The 14,208-nt window shown below is 35.3% G+C and overlaps 1 protein-coding gene across 1 annotated transcript in view; it reads right to left on the reverse strand.

The window, feature by feature from the left end:
• The window catches only part of Rhp (GTP-Rho-binding protein rhophilin), a 144,993-nt gene that overhangs the window by 129,981 nt on the left and 804 nt on the right, over nucleotides 1-14,208 (reverse strand). The window lies entirely within an intron of this gene.

Genomic DNA, 14,208 nt, shown 5'->3' on the forward strand with positions numbered 1-14,208 from the left:
TCGTAGGGGTTAATGGAAAAACAGATTTTAAACAGATTCAAATAAAAATTGAAAAGAAAATATTTCAGTTCATAAGGAAGTATTTGTTTCGAAACACTGTAAATCAATGTTTGTGTGGAAGTAGTTGTTTCGAGGGGGGTGTTTTTCAGTTTGTATCTGAAAGTAACTTCAATGCTTGATCTATAAGTATATATTTATAAAAAAGTTTTTATTGTAGTTATTTTTTTCATTTCAATAAAAGATTACCACATTTTTGTTGTTGAATGATTATTCCCAAACTTATTTTCAATGAGACACTTCTCACCCCCTAGAAAGGTGGCCCAAAGTAGGGGCAACCCTCAGTCCAGAATCAACTTCTAAGTAGGGCCTCCTAAGTAGGACCTGATTCCAAATTTTTGTGCAAATCGGAGCTGTTTGACAAAATTTTAGAGTATCGCCGTATTTAATGATTGGCCCAATAATCTCAAATTAATCATCATGACACTGCGTTATCACATTGAGAAGGTGACTTTTAACAACATATACCAAATATTTGTCTTTCCATTATTCATTTAATAGTTTCATCTTTTGATTATCATTATTTTGAACTATTTAATTATAATTATTACACATCATATATCATAGAGACGATTTTGACAATAATATATGATTCACTACTGAGCCATTATTTATCATCTTTCCATTTCACAAGAAATGCAATTGTTTTATTAAGGCTGCTATTCAGGAATACATGAAAATTCTCCATAATTAAATCATCATCATATTTTATCTCATACATTATCACTGAGTCATTCAAAGCTTAAGAAGGTTTCCGAATAAACGCGTTTGGCAATATGTACATATTCAAAATGAATATTATTCTTAAATGTCGAAATTTACTAGTGAATCATGCGAATCAGTTTTTGCAGTGTTTTTTGCAAAGTTATTTTAATTTTTTTCACGAATAAAAATATTTTCATCAAATCCTTAATCTGAATGTAAATAAAATCTACCTTCATCTGTAGTTCTCTAAAATGCAGTGACGAATGAATACCTTTTGGTATATGTAATAGAGAAAATGCGGCGCAATATCAGATAAAGAAATCCTTCAGATCCGACACGTGACTCACGTTGCTAAAAAATCCGTACGGATGATGACATGGATGACTACACAACTATTAGCCCAGTCAATGAGTGCTCAAAAGACATTGCAAATTTTATGAAATATGTGAAAGTTTTTGACTTGGGGATTTCATCAGAAGTAATGTTTAGGTGAATTTACTGAAACTCCCCACCCCTGGAGGTGAGCATTAGGTAGGAGGGGGGGAGGAGAATTGAGATCTCATTTTTTGTTTTCCCAGTATATTTCGAAGACGACGAACCCCAAAAATATATGATCCAAAGAAAAACGAAACAAATAAAACTCATAAATTTTTTCCTTCTCGTTTTTGTCAAACTTACAACGGTTTTTGAGATAAATATACAGGGTGTTCCTTAAACACATGCTGATATTTAAGAAGGTAATTCTTAGACCCATTTCAAGAAAAAAACTTCCTATGGACGTATGTCCTAAACGCCTTAACTTTTGAGATACAGGGTGGCAAAGTTTTCAAAAATAATCAGTTTTTTAATAATAACTGAGATAATTTTGTAGACATCTTTGACATATTTGGTACATATGTACCATGCCTCAAGGCGCATTTTCTGATGTACACAAATTTGTATTTTTTCAAACACTGGCATCCCTATGGGTTTCGCATTGAATATTTTTGGGAAAAAAGTACTACGCCAATGCTTTCTTTTCAAAATAAAATCATTTTTAAAATCCTCATTTATTTTTGAGAAAATTTGGTCTCCTGGTATTTCTTTGTCCGACGCATGATTTTCACTCAAAAAAATAAAAATCGACAGAAAGCAAATTAAGAAATTAGATCAATTCTAAAATGAATGAGACTCTGAAAATTGCTTCATAACGCATTACCAATTCCCTAATGATATTTGTAAACATAATCTGCAAAAAAATAAATTTTTCACAAAAACGAGTTTTATTTTATTTTGTGACAGTGTCTAAACGAATAGCACAAATTTGTTAATTAGTAATAATACCAAAACTGATTATAACAATTGTTGGAAGTGGCCACCTGCACTTAGTATGCATGCTTCCGCCCTTCTACGCATGGAATTACGCATCCGTTCAAATATTCCCGGCGTATTTCGTATAGTTTCACACGAGGCAACTATTCGCTCCCTTGAATCTTCTAAAGTATTAACGGGAGTTGTATACTCAAGAGTTTTAAGGTGACCCCATAAAAAAAATCTAAACTGTTGAGATCGGGGGATCTTGCTGGCCATTGCTGAGGTCCTCCGCGACCTATCCAACGATTAGGATAAACTGTATTTAAATGGTTTCGTACAATTACACTGAAATGAGCAGGGGCGCCATCGTGCATGTACCATATTCGATTCCTTAACGCAAGTGGCACATTTTCCAATAACCCAGGTAAGTCTTCTTCGAGAAAGTGTAAATAAGGAAAAATGGGCCTATTAGATGATCACCTATAATTCCTGCCCATACATTAACAGAAAATTTGTGTTGGAAATGGGTTTCGGTTATTGCATGGGGATTTTCTTCAGCCCACACATGATTGTTATAGACATTTTGAATGCCATTCCGAGAAAAATTTGCTTCGTCTGTGAACAAAATTTGTGTCTCAAACTGCGGATTTGGTGGTATTCAGTGGTATCTACTTTCTAGATACCACTGACTGAAGTTCACACGCTGTGGAAAATCTCTGGGGAGTAATGCCTGCACTCTTGAAATATGGTATGGGTATAACAAAAAATCAACCAAAATACGCCAAACAATTTGATAACAAATATCCAGATTTCTAGCGATCTTCCTCGTACTGGTCTCAGGATGTTCCTCAATTTCTTGCAGCACCGCTTCCTCAATTTCAGGAGTTCTTACTACACGAGGTCTACCTTCCGGAGTCCCTTTCTTGAAACTACCAGTTTCCCCAAGTCGACGATGAATATTTGAAAAGGTTCGGCTATCTGGTAAGGCACAATTAGGATATCTTTCCTGATAAATGCGCCTGGCTTCTGTTGCATTACCATCGGCAAGGCCATATACGTAATGCATTTGCGCCATTTCCGCATTCGTATAATTTACCATATTTACTGATATTCAGAAAAACAGCGGACAACCAAAATAACTTCAATAACACTTCAAAATCAATCAAAACGCGCTGTGACAGTTTTTACCACCAACACCTTACTTTAAACCAACATCAATATTAGCTACTGACGTTTGTACATACAGAGAATTCGTTTTTTATTGCTATGGTGGGTACGCTGTTTTTTCTGCTTTTAATCTTTAAAAGAAATCACATATCGACAAACTCCATATTTCCAAGAGGTGCAGTAAATAAATTCTGCTACACGTCATTTATTCCAGGATAACTAAATTTATGTTTTCAAAAATCATTAAGCGGTGCTGCGTTATGACGTAATTTTAATTGAGAACAGTGCATCTGACAACAAACAAATACCTTTTAGATCCTCAATTATTTTGCAACAAATCTGATCTCTTAGTTTGCTTTCAGTCGATGCACGATACCGCATCAGATTTTTAAGGAATTTATCCTTAAGTGAAGCGATTTTTAATTTTTTGAGCGAAAACCATGCGTCGGACAAAGAAAACCCAGCAAATCAAATGTGCTCAAAAATGTATGGAGATTTTAAAAATAATTTTTAATTCAAGATAAAGCAGTGGCGTAGTATTTTTTTCGCCAAAAATATACATTTAAAAACTCGTACGTACGCCACTGGCAGAGAAAATTAAAAAAATTGTACATCAGAAAATGCGCCTTGAGGTATGGAATATATGTACCAAATATGCCAAAGATGTCTACAAAATTATCTCAGTTAAAAAACTGATTATTTTTGAAAACTTTGCCACCCTGTACCTCAAAAGTTAAGGCGTTTAGGACATACGTCCATAGGACGTTTTTGTGTGTTTAAGGAACACCCTGTATATCATTAGAAATCAATGACTTTCATAATTGATATTTACTTTTATTACTATTGAAAAAACGTCAATTATGTGACAGTTTTTTGATGGGTGAAAATAATCCAATACTCACACCTTACAACCAATCGCAGTTGATCAGATTGATAACACATCACTTTCATAGCCAATTACAGATGTGCAAATTTATTACTTCACATTTGTGTTATAAAATTTGTCGTGTGACAAAAAAATTGATATTTTCCAAAATTTCGTCATCTGATAACAAAATGAGAGTTATTAGGAACCTAAATACCTTTATGTTTCAAGTCACGAATAATGACCATTTGTTGAATAATAAACAATTACCTCACATTTGCTTCTTGTGCACCCCACCACCATTGCTCAGGAAAATTGTCAAAAACGAAATTGTGAAGCATTAAATATACTTCAAATGTGTTATACATACTTCCATTACTCTATTTTCAACTGGTTCAGAAGTTCAAAAAACCAGGGTTTACCTACTAACTATTCTTATTGAAGCTGTGAAATCAGATACTGTCGCGTATTTCATGTAGGTACTCTACATGTATTCATTGACTCGCCTAATGGAGATAATCCGAAACGACCTTATGTTTTTTTCATCGATCAGATACGAGTATTAGCATTATTGATTCGTGGCTATTATCATTGCAGATTTACTCAGTGCTTTAATCAGGCTTAATTGTCACAAAGTCGACCCTGAATAACAATAATGACCGTAGGCAGATACAGAAAAAGTTGGGCGTGATTAGTTGTTAAATTATTATAGATATTATTTGGTCATGTATGGATTATTTTCAATTCATGTCGTAATTTCTTCATATGAAACTTTTGGTTGTATATGGTAAAATTAGTAACATATTTGTTATCTAAGTGGTTTATTGTGTGCATTTTTTCAGTGATGACTGCTGCTAATAATGAATGAATGTTGTGCGATAAGAAAATCAGCTCACAAAGTATGTGGAGAAATTATGATAGAACTTATCAATAGTAGTACTCAGTACAGAAAGACAAAAGTCCTTGAAAAAACAATTTTTATATTTTGGACCCATCTCGACTTCCCGATTGAGTAAAGTCACTGTCACTTGCAAAATTCAGTGAAAAATTGATTGTCTAGCTGTGATTATGGATTCATTTATACATGTGTGGCTATATATGTGTATGTGTACATATATGTATATATTTATTTCTAATGGTTCGTTTATTCTTCTTTCATTGTCGTTCATTGAACGAACTGAGAGTAGGTGATACCATAGGTTGATAATAATTGAGATTAATGTGTAATTATTATCATGAGGATGGTTCAATGGAAGAGTAGGTTCTGATTGCGTTACTCAAATTACAAGATCAAAACCGGAATTCTGCCTTTTGATAAAAGAGATATCATTCATTAATTGTCTGTATGTAATGTCATACCTACTACATCTTGTACTACATTTTCTAGAGGCGATAAGTCGGGTGGTCGCGGTAGCACACTCATGCGGTGTGGATAGCATACCACCAGCAATATTGAAAATAATTTCAGAGTACATATGTGAACCCTTGGCAAACATAATCAATGAAAGCCTATCAACTGGTACTTATCCAGATGATCTTAAAATAGCTAAAGTAGTTCCAGTCTACAAGAAATGTTGCAAGAACAACATTAATAACTACCGACCAATATCATTACTTCCATCACCTGGTAAGATATTTGAACGCGTAATTTATAATAGGCTCATCTCATTTATAAACTCGAATAATTTTCTGAACTCCCACCAATTTGGTTTCAGACAAGGAATGTCCACCGAACTGGCGATATTTAATGCGGTAAAACAAATAACAGAGAATGCTGATAGCAAAAAACCTCGGTCGGCTTGTACTATGACCTCTCAAAGGCCTTTGATACGGTAAACCACGAAATACAGCTGGAAATAAGCTGGAAAAGTATAAGGGGTGTGGGTTATGAACTCATTAGATCATACCTATCAAATAGATCCCAAGTTGTTAGCATAATGAACGCAGAGAACCATTATATATCTAGTAGAATTATGATCAGGCAGGGTGTACCTCAGGGCTCTATCCTTGGACCAATACTCTTCCTTCTATATGTGAACGACTCACCCAAAGCCTTGAATCTTGGTAGTGTATACCAGTTCGCAGATGACACATCAGTCATTATCACTGGAACAAATGCATTAGAACTCTCAACCAAAGCTTCAGCCATGTCAAATAGTATAGTCAAATGGTCAGAGGCAAATATGCTTAAATTAAATATTACCAAAACAGGACTAGTAACTTTTAACAAATCAATAAACTGCGAGGAATCTCTATATGTAAAACTCCAAAATAGGTCTATTCCAATATCGGATCACACTAAATTCTTAGGTGTCACGATGGATGCAACCCTCAGTTGGCAAACCCATATAAATTTATTGAATAACAGATTAAGCTCTATTTGTGGTGTGATACGATATTTAAGGGATCAAGTCTCTGTTTGTAGCCTGAGAACATATTACTATGCACATGTGCAGTCATTGATTTCATATGGTATTATATTTTGGGGTTCTTCAGTATACTCTAGATCAAAGAAGCTCTTGTAAAGAGTTCTTCTGTAAACTTGATATTTTGACAATGCCCTTGTTGTACTTCTTGGGTCTTGTCTGTTCCGTAAAAAAATATCCATACCTGTTTTCCAGAAATAGTGGTCAATATTCGAATAATATGCATATTAACACCAGACAATGTAACGAACTAGCTATTCCCAGCCATAACTCAACATATTATGAGAAAGGAGCTTACTATCAGGCAATAAAAGCATAATATAGTTCTCTACCGAAGGAACTTAATAATATCACAGTCTTCAAGAAGTTTAGAAGTTCAGTCATTTCTTACTTGTGTCATAAATGCTACTATTCGTTTAACTGCCGGCTAATTTGAAATTTGTTACGAAAATCATTAATAAAAATAGCTATGTAAATATACATTATTATACATTAGCTATACATATCTTGAATATTTTTGAAAAACTCTTCAATTTATATAATTTTCAACTGTAATTTGTCGATGATGATACATTAATATCTGTTAATTTTAAAATTGGTAATTCCAGGGTAAATGAGAATTAACTTCTCGAAAGTTTGACTTTTGCTGTGTCCACTTGTAGATCGTATTGCCATAAAAGTATTATTATTATTAGTATTCTATTGCTCCTCTTCAACGAATCCATCAATTTCATCATTCAGACACAGTCTTAAAGGAATGAAGAGGTATGGTGAAGCTTTATTTTGTTGAGAGTGGATAAGATCGCCACGCTGAATCATGTTACCAGCGGCATCAATTTGATTTTTCAAACTAGTGAGCGCTGCTCACCAGTTAGATTTTTCGCAATGGATAAAGGTCGAGTAATAGTATCCCCAAGTAAACATCCGAAACGATCACTGTCTCTGCATACTATGTATGACTTTCCTCCGGAAGTCGCGGATTTTCATTGCTTCAATTTTGTTTGTTAACATGAAGAAAAAACGTACACTTATCAGTAAAGCATACATTTACAAAAACCGACATTCTTCTGTTGACATCGTTGTCATAAATCCGAAGAATTTTCAATAAAGGTGAATTGTGTTTCAGTGCTGAAACTTCTATTTGAGTTACTCCCTGCAAAACACGGGGATTTTTTTTTGTTATCAACGAAATCAGTTCCACTAAACTCAACAACTGAATTCAGGACATATTTATGATTTAAATTACTATCGGTATTTCTTTCAACGTATATTTTTGCCGTTTTTCGTATGCATATTCGACATTCCACATAAATAACAATAATTTCAGTCCTCCATTGCCAATTGCACAAATCAATCTAATGCAGAGTACAATAGACTGATAATTGACACTGGAAGTCACAGCATTATGGGAATGACCTTTGACATAATGCATCCAGCTGTCAACTACGAACTGTCAACAGTACTGCTCCCGAGTAAAGAGGACTGGATCCTTCGGGAGAAAAAAATATCAAGAGCAGATAGTTGTTAGTTCACAGATGGATCAAAAACACCTTCGGGTTCTGGTGCAGGTATTTTCAGACCCAGGACAGAGATATCAACCTGCCTAAGGACCTATGCAACTGTATTTCGAACGGAAATATATACTACTGAATTGTGTGCGGAGAGATTGGAGAATCCAACCCCCATACAAGTCAATAAAAATATTTTCGGACAGTCAAGCGGTGTTGGAAGCTCTTGGCTCCTACCTTAATTGGTAGCAAATTGCCAAAAACGACTCTCCGTAATAGGAAGACTCAACAAATTGTCTCAGGTCTGGATTCCTGGCCATACTGGCCTGGAAGTCAAAGAGGCTGATGACTCCCTTGCAGAGGAGGGTGCTGCAAGCAGCTTCATTGGACCAGAACCTGTCATTGGCATACCTTCAGGCTTTGCCAAACAAACATTGAACACCTGGATAGCAAGAAGATTTATGGACTTCTGACAGCTCTGTCTCACTCCAAGGCATTCATTCAGCCTTCGAAACCATACAGTTGTTGGGCTACAGTAGGGATGAACTACGATGTCTAACAGTAAAATCATTCATATCTTCATGAATCAAGAACTTGCGTGCGTTAGCACGCAACTTCTTCTGTGATCATTCGAAAACATTTCAATGCTTCGTGTTTTCAATGTAAAATGTACCACAAATACACGGTATTTGTTATACTCCTGGAGTACTTAATGGATCCCTGGGGTTTTTTGCTGACCTTGAGAATGGTCCTAACTCTATTTTTTCCAAAGATCTTTCCAATTCGGTCCGTCATACCGCTTATATAGAGCAAAAAAGTTCTTCCATTGGCCGTTTGCTCCAGTGTTACCGTGGAGTGTTTCTGTATGGATCGTAAGCCTCATTGATTTCGACTTCCCTATATTCGTTACCAACGAACGCATTCTTCAGATGAAACATTTCCTCTCGTAGTCCTTTCGGTTCGTAGATACGTCCTACCTCCTCTACCAGAGTTAGTTTCCTGTATACTTCATGCCCCATGCCATTAATACATCTACTATATTATTTTCCTATTATTTCTCTATTGTTGACAGAAATTTTACCAATTCATCCTTCCTGGGACTCCAATCCACGTAGTTATCATCCACGTATTGTAGCCAGTAGGAGGATTCCACGTAGAAGTTGGCAACTACTTAGTGGACTTTCCATTGCAACTTCTTCTTTTTGCCCATAGATTTTTCCATCCCACTGAAAGTATGTTGATATTGATCTATATTCAAATGAAGCGATCATGTCTGGAGGAAAAAACCCGCTGATGAGTTGCAAGGTTTCGCTAACCGGAACCACTGTGAATAGAGATACGACGTGAAAACTCGCCAACATGTCATGGGGATTCAGTTTAAAACCGCGAATTTTCTCAATTTGTAAACCTCGATGTAAAAGCCTACATACCACGGCTAATAAACCCGGAAATATTGGACAATTTTTCAAACACCAGCTGTGAAATCCTACACACCAACTGATGCACTTTTCAATAATCACAGGGAAAAAATTGTATTTTGAGTCAAAACGATACAGCGTAAATAAACAGAACACCGTGGTTATGACTCGAATCATCTTGTCAACCGAGTTCCACAGCAACTTCAATTATGGGTTACTGGGAATTCCGTAATATCTGTATTACTGAACGGTATTCCGTGGTTTTTCTGATTTATTATTGTAAGTAATGGATAACTGAGACGATCGAAACAGTTCGAATTCATAACGAGCGTTTATTACTCGTATTACTGAAGCGTGCTGGACGGAAAAGTGTTCACACAACGATTAGCATTGTAATCGTTTCCAGCAACTACTTTCGACGCTGCGCTGTTACCGTTTGTATGGCGATCTGTTCCCATCTAATTTTCGTCTTAACATCTCAATGCAATCGTACTTTCGTAATGGTAGATATTATGCAAACGTTTGACTTGGACGATTAAAATATTATCAAACAATTAAACAGTAGTAATTCAATACAATTTAGTGTGAGAGGTGAAACCCAGATGAATCCTTTCCCTTTTATGGCAGTTACACCGATGTTTTTGTAGATTGCTCAGACGAATATGTTTGTTTGAGAGCCTTCATATATTCAAATTCTTCGGAAAATACTACAACTTTCCATAGTTTCCTGAACTATTTCATTCAGATCTTTCATTGAAGTTATCATTTATTTTTACTTGCCTTTTTCTATCCAATCCAAGTGACTCCAGCCTAATTTTATTCTGATTATATCAAAAAAGATATAATGGAGTCTTCCAGCAGGGACTTTCGAGCTTTTCGACGGCCATCTCGTTGAAGTTGCGTCTGTCAAATTATTTGTCATTTATTCAGTCTGTTTGCCAAATCACGATAGACGGATATAGCATTCGACAACACGAGCAAATAATAAAATTATTTTATAAAAATGAGTATTCTATTCGGACAACGTACCGCGCGCTTCGTCAATTTTACCAATTATAGTTGAGCAAAATATATAAAAAAGATAGTAAGAATCTGGTCTATAGACCAGGAGTCTCCAAACTTTGAAGCCTTCGGGGCATAATGATTTTTTCAGTTTGTTCCAAGTGCCAATTTCTGCCCTTAACTATATTTCTAGAGTAGGATAGTCGCAAAGTGCGTGACCTAAGCAAACTTACGATTTTATTGCATTTCAATTATTATTGTGTAATATGACACTTATCGACATCTAGTGGCGAGTAGTGGTACTATATACTATATTTTTCAGCTACCCGCTAGGTGGCATTAGGCGTAATTAAATATTTGGAATTACCGCGTTGGTTCGAGAAAGTTCCGGTTCTAGCTAGTGTATTCCGATCACCTCGAGATGGCAGTAATAATTGCATATAAAAAGGCTAGCGGCGCAACTGAAGAGGCATAAGCCTATAGCAGGGCCCTACACAAATACATACACACACAAAAATTTGTAAAAACTGTAAATAACTTGTAATATACGATTTTCATTCATTCATTCATTCAACTGCGAGTTAGTCTGCGTAGGAAAGGCGAAGGAAGCGCCTATTGTGAAATGAAATAACACCCGTCAATAAAAGTATTTTGATTTGACTTATTGTTTTTATGCGTGATTTGTTAGTATGGAAAAGAAGCGAAAAATCGACAGTGAATGCAGAACGTTCCAAGAAAAATGGAACTTTCAGTATTTTGTGATTGAGTCCAGTAATCAAAGACTATAACATTAAACGACACTATGAATCGAACCATCTTCAAAGTTGCTCCAAGTATACAGGAAGTTTGCAGAAGGAAAAATTTGAAGCTTTGAAACGCGGACTCAAATCGCAGCAATCTTTGTTTACCAAAGCGAATACTGAAGAAGAGTCTGCAACTCGCGCCAGTTTTCGTGTGGTTCTTGAAATCGGAAAACGTGGCAAACCATTCACCGATGGAGAAATGATAGAAGAATGCTTAATTGCAGTAGCCGAAGAAATATGCCCCGAAAAGGTAAATTTATTTAAAAGTGTCAGTTTGTCAGCAAACACCGTGGCTCAGAGGGTGCAAGACATCGCAGAAAATATATCATCTCAACTGTCTGACAAAAATGGACATCAGGAGTGGTTTTTTCTAGCATTGGATGAGTCAACGGATGTATCAGATACTGCTCAGGTGTTGATTTTTATTCGCGGAGTAGATAAAAGCTATGAAGTGTATGAAGAACTTCTTGATATTGATAGTATTCACGGCACGACAACTGGAGCAGATATTTTTAAGGGAGTTGAAAATGCCATTAATAAAAAGAACCTTCGATGGAGAAATTTGAAATCTATAACAACTGATGGAGGCAAAAATATGTATGGTAAAAATGAAGGAGTGGTTACACTTGTGTCAAAGGCTGTAGAAAATTATGGTGGTTCAAAACCATTAGTCTTACATTGTATCATTCATCAACAGCCCTTGTGCGGAAAATGTTTGGATATGTCTGAAGTTCTAAAACCAGTCATATCAGTTGTTAACTTCATCAGGTCCACTGGGCTGAATCACCGACAATTCCGCGAGTTTATTCAACAGATTGAAGAAAATGATTTACCATATCATACTGCCGTATGCTGGCTTAGTTGCGGAAAAGTCCTCAAGCGCTTTTTTGAACTTTGAGCAGAGATCGAATTTTTTTTAAATGAGAAGCAGCGCCCTTTTGCCGATTTAGAAAATAGTGAATGGATGTGGAAGTTAGCCTTCTATGTCGATTTGACAAATCATATGAACGAACTGAATTTGAGATTGCAAGGAGAAAATCAGCTTCTCCCTGTTTTATACACCAATATCAAATCCTTCAGGCAGAAAATAATACTATTTCAATCGCAATTACGTAAAATATGTTTCACACATTTTGAAACATGTGAAATATTCAGCCATACTACAGAGACTTAATTTCCCGTCAATTTTGCAATCGAAACTTTGAGTGCTTTGAAGATAAATTTTGATACTCGTTTTTCAGATTTTGATGCCATTGCGAATGAAATTAAGCTTTTTCAAAATCCTTTTGATTCTGACATTGAAACCCTGGCTCCGGAAGTCCAAATGGAAATTATTGATTTACGGTGTAGTGATATGCTTAAGAACGAATATCAAAATTCATCTTTGTTGGAATTTTATAAGAGTCTGCCACTGGAACAATTTGATAATTTGCATAAATTTGCTCGTGGGTTGTTTTCTGTTTTTGGTACTACTAACTTGTGTGAGAAAACGTTTTCCAAGATAAAGTACACAAAGAATGTTTACAGATCTCACTTAACCGATGAGCATCTTAATTTTTTTTTGATAATTGGACAAGTAAAATTGATCCACAACTACAAAGTATTGTCGGTGGAAAATCACAATTACATAAATCTCATTAGTGTTTTTGTTTTACTGTGATTCATTTCAATTATTTGTTAGTTATTAATATGCTTAAACTTAGATAATTGAGTTAAGTTTTCTTAGTCATCATTTCTGTCGTTAAGTTTTACCTTGCAAGTAAATAAAACCGAGTAATTATCATTCTGTGTTTTCTTCTTCAACTTATCACAGCAATAGTAACAACAATTAGGTAATCATTGGCTATCGCGGGCCAGATTGATGACAGTAAATCATTGACTGTCGCGGGCCGGATTGATGACACTGGCGGGCCGGATTTGGCCCGCGGGCCGTAGTTTGGAGACCCCTGGTATAGACCATGTGAAAAAATAATCAAATCAGCAAACTGTATGTTAGACTTCATAGTAAGACAAACATATTTTTCCAGTATAGAAGCTATAAAGATTTTGTACTACACATTAGTCAGATCGAAACTTGAATTCGGATCAGAAATTTGCTTAGTGGAATATCAAATAACACTTTTCGAAGTAGAGAAATTTTAAAACAAATTTTTGAGATATTTGTACTACAAAAAATATCGTATCTATCCTGACTACAGAATAGTTGGAACAACACAATTGAGAAATGAATTCAAATTATTGTCTCTGGACAATAAAAGAAACCAAAATATATTGATATTTCTATTCAAAATACTGAATCATGGAGTCAACTCTCCTGAACTCCTTACACGGATAAAATTCAATGTGCCTGCAAGAAGAACGAGAAATTCTCTTATGTTCAATTTAGCCCTAGTTTGTACTACTGTTACGACTACGCTCATAAGCATGTTGCGACTAGCCAATACATTCAACTTTCATTATGGCATTAAAACTGATTAATACAGTTTATTGTATGATTTTCACTATTAAGGGTTTTACAAAAACCGCGACACGTATTTCGCTATAGCTTGCTTGAGCGTAAAATTGTTATTTTACGTGTAAATCATGCAATAAACTGTATTAACAAGTTTCAATATGGATTTTCATCAAGTATCGGCGAGTTCTGTTCAATCATTCTGTTTAAAAAATCTGTTTAAAATCTGTTTTACCGTTAATCAACTGTCGCCCCCATACGAACGACAACTCTCAGAAGTTGAGAAACTTGTGCGAGCTAAGGACTAACGAGGTCTTACATTTTAACGTGTGATTCCTAACACGGTATGTATTTAAATTTATATTTCAATTTTTATTTATTCATGAAATAAGGCCTTGTAGGTCTGTTTGAATAATAAATGAATAAATAAATAAATAAAAAACGTAATTTGGAGTCTATTTTATAATTAAATGATATTCTCCATTTAATATGGGTTGATTGAAAAGTAGTTG

The sequence above is a fragment of the Leptinotarsa decemlineata genome, unplaced genomic scaffold (genome assembly GCF_025532065.1).
Source record: "Leptinotarsa decemlineata unplaced genomic scaffold, Ldec_3_MD MMD2_tig00026307_RagTag_RagTag, whole genome shotgun sequence".
Taxonomy (NCBI): Eukaryota; Metazoa; Arthropoda; class Insecta; order Coleoptera; family Chrysomelidae; genus Leptinotarsa; species Leptinotarsa decemlineata.